At 50.2% G+C, this 16,122-nt stretch overlaps 1 protein-coding gene across 1 annotated transcript in view; it reads right to left on the bottom strand.

Annotated features, from left to right (window-relative positions):
* The window catches only part of TRPC5 (transient receptor potential cation channel subfamily C member 5), a 96,401-nt gene extending 94,714 nt beyond the window's left edge, over window positions 1-1,687 (bottom strand). Inside the window, exon 1 of the mRNA XM_040083993.2 lies at window positions 1,585-1,687. The gene's annotated coding sequence lies outside the window, so the exon portion shown is untranslated. The remainder of the gene's footprint in view (window positions 1-1,584) is intronic.
* Between the last annotated feature and the right edge of the window lie 14,435 nt (window positions 1,688-16,122).

Below are 16,122 nucleotides of genomic sequence, written 5' to 3'. Positions count from 1 at the left end.
GAGGGAGTATTAGTTAAAATCCCAATTCCTTTAGTCTGCTTTGGAGCTCCCTGAACAGGCATTTGGCCACAACCGCCTAAAGATAGCTCTTTAACTTCCGAAAAGCATTTTTTAAAAGCAGCAATACAGCAATTTGCATTTACACAGTACCTGCCTGGCTGAAAAGTGTTCTCAAGGGCTTCTGAGCAGCTTCACGGAGCCCTGGGAAGCAGTGACACAGGATGTGCCATCATTAAGGAGAAGGCAATCAAGACCGAGGAAGACTGAGAGCCTTGCCCAGGAGCAGGCAGGATGTCCTCCGAGCAGAAAAACCTGCTCAGCTCTGCCGTGGGGACAGGCACACACACACAGAGACGCCGTGACCACAAAGACAATCCCCTTCCCAAAAAAGCTCTCCTTCCAGCTTTAATCCCGGTGGGTCCTTTCCTGCTCGGGGTGTGCTTTGTTCCTTGATCACCTCTCGCATTCCGCACAGGGCACTGCATTACGTAAGCTCGCTTGCACCGAGAGGCACCGGCCCCGAAACTTGGGGTTTACATCTGACCGGCAGAAGGATCGAACATTTATCGTGCAAGATACGGTGGAAAAGTTAAGAAGAAGTGATGAGACAGACTGGGAATTCAAAGCGATGCCGCTCGAGAGTGCAAGGCTTGGTACGCGCCTGTTCAACCATGTTACCTTAGAGCATGGAGAATTTAATGGGAGACTCGCACATTACCATATTCATAACCATGACTAACAAATCTGTTGTCAATGCCACCAAAAATATCACACAAGCAGAATGTTTTTATACCAAAGAGACCACTGAAGTCACGGCTCCATAGTAAACAAATGAACTTATGAAGAGTCCTGAAAATCAGCTTTTTTTTTTTTTTTTTTTCTTTTTTTTTCTTTCCCCTGCGGAATTTGATGCACTATGAACTGCGAGATGCCTGGTAGTTCAAAGAGGGGTCGATTAAATAAAAAAAAAAAGGCATTTTTCTCCTGCAAGCACCACAGCAGAGAACACCCCTCCGGTATCACTGTCACCTTTCCCATGCTGGGGGCACGTGGGTCACCCAGACGACTCACAGCCAGGCCAAGAGCTGCCCGAATAAATAACAATTTAAACCGGCATTTAACCTGCTCCGAGAGGGTGCAGACTGCGTGCTGTCATTTAGGGCAAGGGCAGCCAAAATCCAGCACCGTCCCTCGGGATGCGAGTCGGTAGCTCCCGTGGGGGAGCGCGGCCACGCATCCAGTCCAGTCCCGCATCCCTCCGGACCGGTCTCGCATCCCTCCTGGTCCCGCATCCCTCCCGATCTCGCATCGCCCCCAGTTCTGCATCCCGTCCAGTCCCGCATCCCGTCCAGTCCCGCATCCTTCCCGGTCCCGCATCCCTCCCGGCCCCACCGCCGGCAACTTCAGCGGGAGCCGCGCTCCGCGCCGGGGCAGGCGGGTGCCGGTGGCCCCGGGGGATGCGGGCACGGAGCGGCCCCGACCACCCGCTCCTGACGCCCCAGGGCTCGGGGCTCCAAGTTCCGAGAGCTACCGCGGGGCTCTCGGCCCCTTTCCCCCGCCCGCTGCCGGCCCGTCCCCGCTCACCTCCGCTCCGCTCCGTCAGGCGGTACCCGCCGGGGTGCCCGCGGGCCCGGGGCTCATCCGCGATCCGCCGGGCTCCCCCATTCCGCCCGCCCGCTGCCCGGCCCGTCCCTACGCCGCTGCCCGCGGCCCCGCGGCTCCGCGCCGCCGGCGGGCAGGGCAGGGCGGCCGCCGCATCGCGCTCCGAGCCCCGCGGCGGGCAGGGCTGAGAGCCGCCTCCCCAAAAACACCGCCGGGAGCTGCTGCCGCCGCCTCCGCACGTCCCTTGGAGGCAGCCGTGCCCCAGGAGAGCGGAGCGGAGAGGAGCGGAGAGGAGCGGAGACGAGCGCCTGGGCACACGCCGCGCCCCCCGCACCCGCTCTCGGGAGCACGCCGCCCCTCGCACGGAGACACCCGCCCCGCACACGCACACAGCGACACACACACCGCACACAGACACACACACACCCCGCACACAGAGACACACACACCCCGCACACACAGGCACACACCCTACACACAGAGATACACACCCTACATAGAGATACACACACACCCCGCACACAGAGACACACACCCCGCACACAGAGATACACACCCCGCACAGAGACACACACCCTACACACAGAGATACACACCCTACACAGAGATACACACACACCCCGCACACAGAGACACACACCCCGCACACAGAGATACACACCCTACACAGAGATACACACACACCCCGCACACAGAGACACACACCCTACACAGAGATACACACACACCCCGCACACAGAGACACACACCCTACACACAGAGATACACACCCTACACAGAGATACACACACACCCCGCACACAGAGACACACACACCCCGCACACAGGGACACACACCCCGCACAGAGACACACACCCAACACACCAACACACACACCCCGCACACAGAGGCACACACCCCGCACACAGAGACACACATCCTGCACACAGAGACACACACCCTACACAGAGATACACACCCTACACAGAGACACACACACCCCGCACACAGACACACACACCCTACACAGAGACACACACACCCCGCACAGAGATACACACCCTACACACCGACACACACACTACACAGAGACACACACACACCGGACACAGAGACACACACCCCACACACCGATACACACACCCTGCACACCAACACACACCCTACACACTGACACACACCCCGCACACCAACACACACCCTACACACTGACACACACCCCTCACAGCACCACACACTGCACACAGCCAGGACACCCCGCACACACTTACACCCCTCCAATACACACCCCCCACCCAAGTGTGGGTACAGCCACACCTCACACATTCAGCCACATCCCTCCTCCATTCACAGCCTCACATGGGTACAGACACCCCTCGCATACACACACACGCATACACACACTCTCCCGTTCACAAACACGCCCTCACAGCCACACCCATGCTGGTTTGGGCTGGGGATGGAGATAATTCTCTGCCTGTATATGGTGTAGGGTTGTGGGCTGGGGTCAGTGTGAGGAGGGTGTTGTTCACACCCCAGTGTTGGAGCTGTTGTTGGGGTCAGTGTAAGGATGGTGTTGCTCACACCCCAGTGTTGGAACTGTTACCGTGGTCAGTGTGAGGATGGTGTTGCTCACATCCCACTGTTGGAGCTGTTACCCTGGTCAGTGTGAGGATGGTGTTGCTCACACCCCAGTGTTGGAACTGTTACCGTGGCCAGTGTGAGGATGGTGTTGCTCACACCCCACTGTTGGAGCTGTTGCTGGGTCAGTGTGAGGATGGTGTTGCTCACACCCCAATGTTGGAGCTGTTGCAGGGCTCACCCCAGGCCAAGGCTGCACAGTGTCCCAAGCTCTGCCAGTGAGCAGTTGCACAGGGAGCTCGGGCACAGCACAGCCAGGACACAGCACAGCCAGGACAGCCAACCTGAACTGGCCAAAGGGATAACACAGGGTCCTGCCCAGTGTGGGAACTGGTGGAGCTGGCCAGGGTCATTGATCACTGCAGGGGGATGGGCTGGACATCTGTCAGCAAGTGGTCTGTGTCTGTATTGTGTGTGCATCATTTGTCCTTCTGAGAGTTCATCCCTGTCTCTCCTTGGTTATCTCTCTTTCAGTACAGTTGGATGATGATGATGATGATAGTATTTTATTTCAGTTATTAAGCTGTTTTTATTTCAGCCGCGGGTTTTGCCTTCTCTCCAATCTTCCACCCCATCCCATTTGTGGAGTGTGTAGAAGCGAATGGTCTGCGCTGTGCTTTGTGGCTGGCTGGGCTTAAACCCCAGCACCAGCACACCCACACACATCCACCCACCCACCCACCCAGGGTTCCCTCATACCCCTCAGAGCCTGGTCCTCTCACAGGGAGGTTGAACCTGAGTGTCCCAGAGCCACCAGTGCCTCCCAGCACAGCTCTGGGTGACACCCTGTCCAGGGAGCAGCTCTCGACCTGAGCTCTGCAGCCATCTCAGGGCCCTGAGTCCACATCTCCTCCTCATTTCTCAGCCTCTTCCTCTCATGGATGTCAAACTCTGTTAGACAACTGATCAAGGCTCCTAACCCCTTTAAAGAGACTGAATCCAGTGAATTCCTGCTTTCACCTTTCTCCTGGCCAGGATAGCTTCCCATGGTCAAAGGAACCTTTTCTCCTTCCCTTTCCCAGTGACCCCTCCAGGTTATACTGGGGTTCCCTTCTCCCCTTTCTGCCCCTCAAGCTGCATGCAGGACTTCGCTTAGATGAGGAGAGAGGAGCTGACCTCTGAAAGGAGCTAGCCAGGAGAGAGGTCACACTGATCCTGCCTCCACTGTCACGCTCTGACGCTCCCACAGCCTGATCCATTATGGGCAGGACACAGCCACGTGCGAGTTCTGTCCCCTGTGGTTCTGTCATGGGCACAACATCGCAGCATTAAATCCTTTTCCAGGTGTAAGCACCGTAACTGTTACAATGAGTCCTTCTCACACTTAAAGCTCTGGGTCTTAACGCTGTAATTTGCCCTATAGACACATCAACCCCATGTCCTGCCCTTCTGAGGACCAAAATCATTGCCAAACTCCCTTAAATTTTGCTGTGATATTGTTAAAAGGTGAATAACACGTGCTCACACTCCGAATTTGCTGTACCTCGCTCGTGCTTCCCTTGAGGGAAGAGTTTTTTTGCTCCAGCCTGTGCACAGGGACCACTTTGTGTGTGACAGAGATGCAGCCACCTGTGGGGGGAAATGCAGCTACAGCTTTAGTGGGGCACAAAAACACGGCACAGACAACACCAGGATCCACGGCTCAAAGTTCCAGAGCCCAGCAGCCCTGCCAGGGAGGCACCACCTAAATCTGTCACAGCATTGGGACAAACCCTTCTGCCCCTGCAAACAGCGCTGGAGTCAACTCAATATTTTATGGCGCAAATGTTGAGCTGCCCTCCCTGTCCTCTGAGGTTCTGAGCAGCGCTGAGTAAATAATTCACAGCGAATCATTTATTCAAAACTTCTGCCTGTGGTTTGTGTCAACCCCAGAACACAAAATTATGTTCTCCCTGTTCAGGTCCACTCAACCTGTGTTTTAGGGTTTGGGTTTGAGTTCCAAGGGCTGGGACACGTGAGGGGCTGCTGCAGGGGTTGCACTGCACTGTCTCTACGTGCTGAGTGGGTGCACTTGGCTTTGTAAATGATATCCATTTGTCCCTGTTCCAGTGGGATGAGCTGAATTTACTGCCAGGGAACAGCCTCGAGCCCAAGGAGAGAGTCCCTCTAGCAGCCAAGACAGAAAATAGTTCTACTGAGACAAAAAAATTAAAGCAAAAGCCTTTGGTTATTGTGTAGAGAAAACATAGGAGGGGCTTCTGCAGCCTTCCTTTCTGAGAGATGTTATCAGGGGAACAGGGCAAAGCTGCAGCAGGGAAACTGCACTCAAAAAGCAACGCAAAAGACCCCAAAAAATCCCACAAATGCAGGTGATTAAAAAGCAGTGTCGTTTTTGGAACACCATACCAACCCAAGCTCCATTTTAAAAGGCTGTATATGTCTATCCCATTTGGGAATTCCTTCCTCTGGAGCCACCTGAGCCCAATTCACCATCGAGGACGAGATTTCCATGTCCACCAAGCCCTGGCAGTGCCTGGTGGCGCTGGTGTCAGTCAGAATCGGACCCAGTGGGGCACTGACAGCCCATTTTGTGTCACAAAAGCTGTCTGGGGCCAGTAATCTCAAGAACAGTCGCGAGTAAAATGGTGGAAGTTGTTTATTTCCCATTTCTTTTCCAGAAAGTGGACAGTTGCTGAACCCTAAAATGGAAAGGGGAGAAGGCAGTTATCCTCAGAAATAAAACCTCTGGAAAAATGTCTTTTATCTCACTGAAAAAAATGTTTTCCTTCATTGTGCAGAAAGGGAGTTTTTGCATATTTTAATTAGATCAGTTGGAAACTTGGGGGGAAAAAAAAAAAGAGAGAAAAGAGAACGTGCTTTGCTGTCAAGCTCCTTAGCGAAGAAAAGTTCTGAAAGTTCAGGAACTTGGAGAGAACTTTAAATGCCCATGGCTAAAAATAATCCATCCCTTAAGAAAATGCCATAGATATTTCTTTTTCTTTTTCTTTTTCTTTTTTATCATCGCTGCCTCGGATGACTTCAGGTCACCCGAACATGGAAATTAAAGCAAGAAACTGGAAATCTTTTTCTTTTCAACTTTCTGCTTCTTTTCAGAACCTTTTTGCTGCTAGCTGGGCAGCGGGTGATCCCTGCAGGGCTGCCATCCCCCTTGGGTTTGCAAGAAGTGGTGCAGCTTGATGAAATACAGCTTGACAAGATCTTTGGAGCTACAGCTGGCGGTGCAGACGTGAGCAGGAGAATTCTACACCTCCTCTTCGGTGGCTGCAATTTTTCTCCGGATTACTTTTATTAGCATTATTTTAGATTCTGTGGTTTTTGCTCCACTGAGCACACGCTGAGCAGACACCCCAGGCTCTGCTGGTGGCAGGAGGGACAGCTTGACCCATGACAGTGGCAGAGCGTCTGCTCACGTCAGGGGAAGATCAGGCTCCAGGACTTACACCTGCTGCTCCCTCTGAACTGAACAGGGGAAATCAGTGTAATTCCTGCTGTCACAACATTCCTTCCATCCTGCAATGGATCACAGAGTCATAGAATCAGCGAGGTTGGAGAAGATCTCCAAGACCATCGAGTCCAGCCATTAAACCAGCACCATGTTCACCACGAAACCACGTCCCCAAGTGCCACATCCACACACTCTGTGAACTCTTCCAGGGACGGTGATCCCAGCACATCCCTGGTCAGCCCCTTCGAGTGCTTCACCACCCTTTTGATGAAGGAATTTTCCAGAATACCCCATCTAAACCTCTCCTGATGCAACTTTAGGCCGTTTCCTCTTGTCCTGTCAGTTGTTAACTGGGAGCAGAGCCCAAGCCCCCCAAGCTGTCCCCTCCTGTCAGGGAGTTGTGCAGAGCCACAATCCCCCCCCGAGCCTCCTCTTCTCCGGGCTGAGCTCCCTCAGCCTCTCCTGGTGCTCCAGACCTGCTGCCCAAGAGATTTGTCTCCATTTCCTCGTTAGGTCCTTTTTCCCTTTTGCCAGCAGAGCGTCCACGTCCCTGCCTCCCTCCTGCCGACGGTCACACCCCGGGGCTCTTGGGCTGCCCGCACCAAGCAGGGTGTTTGCTGGCAGATGAGCTGCACCAGCTCACAGGCACTGGCTCCTGCAGGAGCCAGGAGGGCACAGGTGACCTCCGCTCTCTGGGATGACTGGCAGCTACCATGGCATGGAAATAAGCTGTCCTGGCATCACCTCATGTTTTAGCGCAGGTCACAGGTCCTGGGAGTGTCAGTCACTGCACTCAATTTTGCAGTAAAGAACGGAATCGAACCAAAATAATCTATCAAAGTATCTGCACTGTCAAAGCAAAGGTATTTTTGAAGGGGATCTGCTGGGGGGGCTGGCTGCCAGGTGATGTGCGTTGGAGAGTTTGGCCAGAACTTCCCAGACAATATCTGAAAATGCTGTGGAACCACATAGCTCTATACTGTGCCCACCCCAATATAATTTATATATATATATTTGTGCTGCAAAGAGGTGCAGCCTACACCCATCTGTATTCAATTAGGGTTTGCATATTGGGGATATCGAATCCTGTGCCCTATCCTTCTCAGGGCTCTGTTTTGGTGAGCTAGAGGAAAATAAATAAATAAATAAATAAATACATAAATAAATAGGCAGCAAAGCAGATTGTGGATGCAAGGTGAATAAACATCCTGGAGAAAATCTTCCAGTCTCTGCTGGCAATCAGCTTCTGTGCTGGAGCAGAAGGGATTAGACCCCTAAGAGAAAGATAAACTTCTTCTATCTGACTTGGTGGAGAAAACTCTCACTTTACAGATAAATCTCCCTGTGTGCCATCTTCAGAGCTGTTTATCCTCTACGCATCTCCCAGGCTAATTACAGGCAGTGGCTTTCTTTGTGTGCAGTGTCCTGCAGTTTTGAGCATTGTGCTCTTGGTTTTTTTGTGCCACGAAATTCAGAGACCCAGGAGAAGTCTGCAAATGCAGAATATGCAATAAATGCCTCATGAGAGTCCATCCTTCTTTCTGTGAATCTGTTTCACCTCCCCAAACTGAATCATTCCCATCTTTTCTCTCTCCCCCTCAGCAAGGACATCTATTTTAATTCAGGATTTTGTCTTTTCATCTCTTCGACCCTCAAGTCTCTCACACTGAAGCAGCATCATGGTTGTCCAGGTCTCAGCAGTAAACCTGTTGTGCCCCTGCAGTTCTCTCCTACAGCCAGACTCTGATATCATTTATGCATTGAACCTAAGCAAAATATTGATTTCTGTGGTGTTCCTCACGATTTGCATTTGTGTAGCAAAATTGTTTCTGCTACAAATATCCATTTTCTCTGCAATTTAATGGAAATACAGTTCTTCACGTGGGAATAATTCTGCTTGGCTTTTAAACCTGGCTGCACTGGAGACTGAGTTTACCAAGTAAAAAAACCTCATGACTTTGCATAGTCCAGGCTACAAATTCCTCTTTGGGAATAGGAACCACTTATTTTCCTGTGGCAAACATTTCCAAAAGGAGTCCATTCAGTCGTGTTGTCACACCCTGCTCAGTTATTAATGAGCTCAGGGATGGAGACACAGTAGAGAGGTAATAGACTAATGATCCTTTATTGATTTAATTGCAAAGCTGCAGGTGTCATGGGATTTAAAATTGCATTTGAGGACAAGAGGAACTATTTCTGTTAGGAATCAGCATCTATCTGCAATTTCAAAGCACGGTATCAAAACAGGTCCTTTAGCAGGAGCCTTTTAAAGTAATTTCCTTTGCTTCTGCAAAGCCTCTACTACTTTGCTCTTAGTATTCCTACCCATCATATTTTACTGCCTTCTTTCCTTTTTATGACCCCATTTTTATTTACAGTACAGCCCTTAATTTAGTAGTGCTGACACAGTTACACTTGCAGCAATAGCTATAGCTTAATTACCATATATTCATGAATAGGGTGGTTAGGGATAGGAGCTACAAAACATGACAGATTCGTTTGCATTATTATCATTAGCATGCTGCACAAAGGAGTTTAATGTTTGGGAAGGAACTGTTTAATGGGGCTGTATTGGTTCCATGAGGACCCAAGTCTAGAGGAGAGGAGGGAGCTGCCACCAGCAGCATACTGGCCTGAAACCTTTGCAAATCGCACTGTGATCGTGCTGACAGATGGTACGCAATGCCATTTTCCTACTCAGCAGAAAACGGAAAAATATAATAAAGACAGGACAGAGATTAGAGCCTTTATCAATGAGACTTGAAATCTAGTGCACCATATGCTTGGTATAAAAAGAAACATCCATCTGAAAAAAAATTAAAGCAGAGCATAGGCTGAATTTATCTGTTACTCTTTGTAGACTCCGTGGTTAGGTTTTAATCCATAATTTTAAACATAAGTGTAACTGCAGTGAGCGATAACGTGGTGCTCCAACATCTCCCTTGCTCTCTAGTAGCAAGTCCTTCCCTCGCTGCTCTCAAAACGAGACTCTCTCTGTGCTGAGGTGATTTTGTCAGCAGGAAATGGGCTGGTGCTCCCAGACCTGCTCCCCACCCCATTTGTTGGTGGCAGATCTGACCCAATGGCCCGGGCAGAGGGATCTGAGCCAGCAGAGCCTGACCTTTCCTTTGGCAAAGGCCGAGAGATGCATCCTCAAACATCCACAGCCAAGGCTGCTGCTTCTGCCAGGATTATTGCGGCTGCTCCTTACTGCCTGTTCCTTAAGTGGCAGCAGATGAGGTTTGCTGAATGCTTGAAATGTGGGCTCACAAGCTGTGTTGGTAAATACATCCCTTTCAGGACCGTGCAGGGATGGCATCATTCCTGGGAAAATGCCAGTGGCCAGTTCAGGTGCGTGGGAAATTCTGGACCACGGCGACGGCACATCCCTGGGTGCACGTTGCTGCACGGAGTAGCGGAGTTCCAGTCGCTGACGTGCTCAGGTGAGGCTTGGCACAGGAAAAGTCCCACTGGAGTTACTGCACTTGCTGAGAACCAGGTGTTTGCTGAAGTGCATCCCCTAATCTGCAGCAGGGATCGGGTCTGAGGGAGCAGGGAAGCCAAAATGCTGCTGATTGTCCCTTGAGGATGGGAACTCTGTTTGTGCCATGAGATAAAAGTGTCTGGGAAGGCTCGTGACACAGACAGGAGTGATGACACTGCTCCCACTGGGGCAAGGGGAGATTCCCCTGCCTCAGTGATGAATTTGCAATGTACAAAACTGGTGATTTGGAAATGTAACCATTTTCCCCCTCTTAACCTTACCTATTAGCTTGTTCTTTGGGGTAGGCACTGGTCTGAAGAGCAGCTTCTTTCAGCCACGCTCACATGAGAGAGCAGGAATTTGTTTGGAACAGGTGGAGAGGCCATTCAGCCCGTTTTCATTCTCTTCTGACACTCCACAATAATGGATATGGTCAGTTTTCTAATTCATCCAGATGAGATTGCTGGGACAGCAGGGCCATAAAACCCCAAAATTTTACCAGGCTGAGCCCTCGGAAATCTTCATCACAGACAATGAACATAAATACACCCACAGTACAGCTTGTGTGGAAAACTGGTATGGGGGAAGATTTTTTGGCTAAAAACTGAACTCATCTGTGTTAAGAAACACCGAGGTGCTGGGTTTGTATCATTTCAAGGCCCCAGCGCTTGTAGTCAAATCCTGCTCACACCTGGCTTCTGTGGCATCATACTGAGGGTATTAGTGCCTTATCTCCATCAGGGGTCTTATCAGCTTAACCCAAATTCCCTTGTGCTTTTTGTCCCCAAAACAGAAGGACCCAAACACTTAGAGACCGTGAATCCCGTAATTTCTTGCTGGTTTATGTCCATACTGGTTATGTGCAGCACCAGTGAGAGGGGCTGGGGACAAACCCTTCACTCAGAAGTTGGCAGGGTCGTGCTGGAGGCAGCCAGGAGAGACTGCAAAGGGGAGAAGCAGCCAGCACCTCTTCCCTAGGAAATGCTCCCAGACTCCCACATGCAGCCCTGGCACCTCCCAGCCCAGAGATTCTGTCCTGGTGTTTGAGATCCCTCAGTGATGTTCTCCTCTATAACTTTCCCCTGCTTGTTTTTGAGCTTTGCAATCTTCCAGCGCCCACAGCATCCTGTGGCAAGCAGTTCCAATACTAATTCACATATCCTCTTAAAAAACTCTTGTTTTTTTAACTGATTTTTCTGCTTGTTGTCTTCCATTCCTGGAGTCTTGATTGACTCCCCACAGGCAATCCCATGACCCTGGATGCTCCTGGCCTTAGGATGTGTCAGTAGGATGTGCTTGCCAGGGTTGCAGAAGAATTCCATTGGAATAAGGCTTGGTCTCTGTGTTCCCAAGCAGCAAAAACCCCACTATATTACTCAGCAGTATATTCATGCTATAAATACTTTTTTTTTTTCTTTTTTTTTTTTTTTCACATTAATTCATCCTTATTTACCACAGCAGATAACAGAACTCCGGGCTCAGATCCACGCAGCAATAAAAAACGACAGAAATTTCTCCCAGATTATAAAGATTTGTCATGTTGTCACTACGTTTATTTTCTCCATCTATTTCTCTCCTTTCTGTGCATTGCTTTATGCTCCGCAGGGCCCTCAGGGGAGGCAAAGAGGGTATTGTTTTGAAAAATATAAGGGTTTTTTGATTAAAGGATACAAAATTAATTTGCTTCACAGAGCCTGGAAGCATATTATTTGACAACTGTACTTCACTGAACAAACACAGCACACATGGCCAAATTCATCATGTTGATCACCAGAGCCTGGCCATTTGCTCTCCAGACTGGGGCGTCTCTTTTGCAATTAGGGAGTGTGATTTTGGTAAAACACGTGGAAACACGGGTGGGTTTTTTCCCACTGGCTCGCACAAGGTTGGAAGAGTGACGTGGCTTCGGCTCCCTCTGAGCTGGGAAGAGCGTTGGAGCACAGCACTGACCACACTGGGGATGCTGGACACCGCAAAGACCGGTGCTGGAGACTGAACCACCCCCACTGGTAACCCCAAATTAGGGTTATTAGTTAATTAGTTCAGGGTTAGGGCCTACGTAACCAGCAGAGATAGAAGAGTCGTTGGTTCTCTCTGGAGGGTAGACTTTTCCCATTTAAAGGTTTGGGAATTGAGGCTGAATCACATCTGAATGAACAGGAGAGCACCATCACTGTCCTCATGCTGGTGCCAGCCACCAGGCGCTGCACTCTAAGGTTATTCTGGATATGTGATGCTCTCAAAACAGGGCACAGCCAGTCCTCGGGCAGACACCCTCGCCAACTGGGAGACAAAGCTGAAGACAAACTGCTTTTTTGGGTATTTATACACCAGAAAAATTGGGGAGAGCAGTCTGGCTGCCCCGCCCTGGGAAGGCACATCTGTGCTGTCCCTGTGGAGGCAGCTCCACGGGGACATCCCCTGCGTGCACAACAGTCACACTGCCTGCTAAGCCTCTGTTTTGCTTCGTGTTTTTGAGTGCAACGAGGAAGAGCCCAAAATTACTCACACAGGCAGAAATGTCACTATGGAAACAAGGAGACAGTTTAGCCTAGTTTGGCCAGTATTGACAGAGCTGCTCTAATAACCCAGGAGATGGTGAGACCCTGGCTGTCTGCAGAGAGCTCCTGAGGAGCACAAATCCTTAAATCTTCTAAAACGTCTCTATGCTGTGCCTAACAGGCATTTTCAACTCTTTCCTATTCTTACAGTGCCTTCCCATATCTAAAGGACTTTGGGAGTGCACGGGTGGGATGAGACCTGAGCAAACCTTGTGAAGACACCCTGTTTTTTCATCCCAGCCTTTCCACCAGCTCAGATATGTCTCTCCATCAGTGTGTGCTTAGATTTTTTAGTGTTTACAGGCACAGAGCAGTTCAGGTCTGTCTTCTGCAGCCCCAGCCTGGCCTCAGGATGGAGAGTGTCCCATGGCACCTGTCAGCACAAAACACACTCTGGTGGAGCACCAGCAGTGACTCCTGCCGCAGCAAACACATCTCGTGTGTGCAGCACGACCAGTTCTGTCAACCCAAGTGAAGATAATGTTATAAAAACAAGCTGGATGAATTCCTGCTGCTTGTGAACCCTGGAGAGAGCGCACGTCCCCATCTCCCTTCTCCCCGTGATTTATTTGCCTCCGTTTGCCTCGGTCCGTGCAGAGAGCTTTCAGGAAGCTGCTGCTGTAACCATTTTTCTCTGCAGATGTGTTCTCTGTGGGGTCTTACCCCGTAGCCACTTGTCTGAAAGATGAACGTGAGGAATGCGTGGAGATGAGACCCTTTCCTGCAGATCAGCACCAGCTCTCCCTGCCAGCACAGACTCTCCCACCTCCTGTGGTAGGAAACTAATTTCAGCTGAAAATACAATTAGAAGCAGTGATTCTGTAATGCCAGTGTTTTAAATACCTTCCAGACAACTCTGTGCCCAGAGAGAAACTCAGTGTAGCATCCAAGTGGATGGTCCCCAAAAAAAGCCGAGTGAGGATAAGCTCCTGAGGACCCCCTCAGGGAAATCTTGGATCTTTATTCCTGCCAAAGGTGGGGAACATGCTCGGGGCTCCCACCAATCCCAGAGACCCTCAGACTGAGCCAGTTTCCCTGTGGCAAACAAAGTCATGTGCCTGACTGGGATGGTTTTGCTGGTTTTATTGCTTTTTGGGGCAAATTGTTGGTGCAGAAGGAAAAGAGAAAGAAAAGACAGCTTTTAACCATCCTGGGCACATCAAACCTTCTCCGTCCTAGAGTACCAGAAGTGCTTGGTGGCCCTGGAGCTCCTGCAGGGAACCAGGACCAATCCTGCTGCCTGGGAAGTGTTTCCAGCCATGCTGGGAGCTGTAGGGGAGAGCTTCAGGGAAGGGGCTCTCACTTTAACCCACGAGCCACACTCAGCCTGAGCTCAGCCTTTGAGCACAGAGCTTGCTCCGGTGCTGTCAGCCACCAGCCACCCCTGGAACAACAAGAGAAAGCAAAACCCTTCTGTCTTTTCAAGGCTTCCCCCAGCCCAGGTCAAAGGTAACTTGCAGGGACGATTTTTGTCACTCTCTCCACGGAAGCAGCTGAGCCAGTGCAGGGGTGGGAGCTGAATTTGGGGAGAGGAGTGAGACACACAGACACACTCCCACCTGAACTTCCTTAGCACGCATTAGAGGATGCTTTCAGTACAGCCAGGGAGCTGTGACCAAAGGTTGGCACCATTTCAGAAAAGTATGATTTCCTCAAAAAAAAAAAAAAGAAAGAAAAATTTTTAAAGATCATTAATTGACCCATTTCAGCTTTTGCTTTTATTCTTTTTTTCTTTTATCTGCTATTTCCTCAGCCCATCATTCCTAATCTCTAACTGTGTCATCTTTTACACAATCACGTTTCCTACAATGGGCAGCTTAAAAAAAATTAATCCTAAAGACTCAGATCTATCCTGGTCCTTTCTGGGCTCATGTTTTTGATCTGATCCATTTTTTCCATGCTGCTCAAAAGGAGTGGAAACAAATCTTCCTGCAAATCACTGCCTCCTTCAGCCTGTGATTCCTCTTATATGATTCATTTAGTTCTGTATTGGAAATAAAATGAGGCGAGATGATAATTTTTTTTTTTTTCCCCACTGAGGCAAGTTTATATTGGGTCTTTCTGGAGTCCAGCACTTCTTGCTCTCCTTACTCTCACTGTGGTACTACTAAAAACACACAGGGAAGTGAGCTGGTGAAGCAGAGCTGTGAAAAATGCGAGGGTTCCTCCACGTTAGGAAACACACGGGTTTTGTCTCAGGATGCTCTAGTAAACAGAATGTAAAAATGCAGAGTGAGAGATGGAATGATCTCCCATACACAATATCACTTCTGTGGGAGGGAGACGTCTGCACCATTAGTTATATCGAACATGTTCTCCTTTGCCTGCATTGTGCTTTCGAGTCTTGAGTCTCAGAAAGATTCCCCTTGGAGAACACTGAAATGAAAGACTGACTCAAGGATGAATTAATTGTGCTCGGTAATTGTAATGCTCACATTACCTGGCCCTTCTGAGCAGTGGGAGGAGCAGCTGCTGCTCTGCCCTGGAAGGTTCTGCTCCCTGCAGCCAGGGAAGAGCTGAATGTTGGATTTTAATGCTTTTTTTTCAGTCCCCAGCATCTCGGGGAGCTGATGCCAAAGAGGTCCCTGCCCTGGGATGAGCCTGGGCAAAATGCAAGGTCCTGCTGAGTTTTGCCAAGGCCTTCCCTATTGAGGAGGCACTTCAAATTAGCCAGGAGGGCTCTGGTGAAGGAGCATCACACACAAACTGGTGTTCCAGCATTGTCAAGTCAGCTTTCAACCCTTCTCAGCTCTCCAAGTCCCTTTACAGACTGGAGGTCATCTTGGCAGGTTGACCAGTGTTGCCACGAGTGAATCAACCCTGCCTCTGGTGCTCCCTCCCATGCCAGCCTACCACGGCAGTGAAAGTCGGTGGCTTTAATTTTAGACCCAAATACTGCTGTAAAAGCCCCATTCTTCTCGTCCTTCCCAAGCCCAGGTGCCTTGCTGCCGGCTGGGGATATTATTCACCTTTGTTAGGCACTGATGTGAGCTGTGGGTGCTGTGGCAGGCAGCCTCTCCTCTGGGAGCACCATCTGGCTTCACACACAGCGTTCTCTGGGCTGCTTTGTGGCCAAGAAGCCACCGGGTTTCTCTCAGGTGCATGGTGAGACCTCAGTGTGCCTCGTCCTGGGGAGAGACTGCGGCGTCCCTGGTCATCGGATGTGGCGGGGAGCGCTCTGTAAAACTGGATGTGGACATGAGAATAGTCCCAACAGGCACGTGTCAGGATTAGTGCCCACTGAACACACCTGCTTTTAATTTGGGAGAGAGTTTCTGCTGTGCTGCTCTGAGCTTATCAGATCTTTCCTTCGGCACAACTAGTCCAGAGGTTACTGAGCACTCAGGATGTGCAGTGAGGAAAAGGAGAGGGGAAAGAGCTGGAACTGGAATATTCCCTGCAAAGAGCTGCTGTTTCTTCCCCACAAATCAAGCGCTCTTTGAATTTC

The sequence above is a fragment of the Hirundo rustica genome, chromosome 21, assembly GCF_015227805.2.
Source record: "Hirundo rustica isolate bHirRus1 chromosome 21, bHirRus1.pri.v3, whole genome shotgun sequence".
NCBI classification, from domain to species: domain Eukaryota; kingdom Metazoa; phylum Chordata; class Aves; order Passeriformes; family Hirundinidae; genus Hirundo; species Hirundo rustica.
Note: the sequence above shows the minus strand (reverse complement) of the source record. Positions and strands in the feature narration are given on the sequence as shown.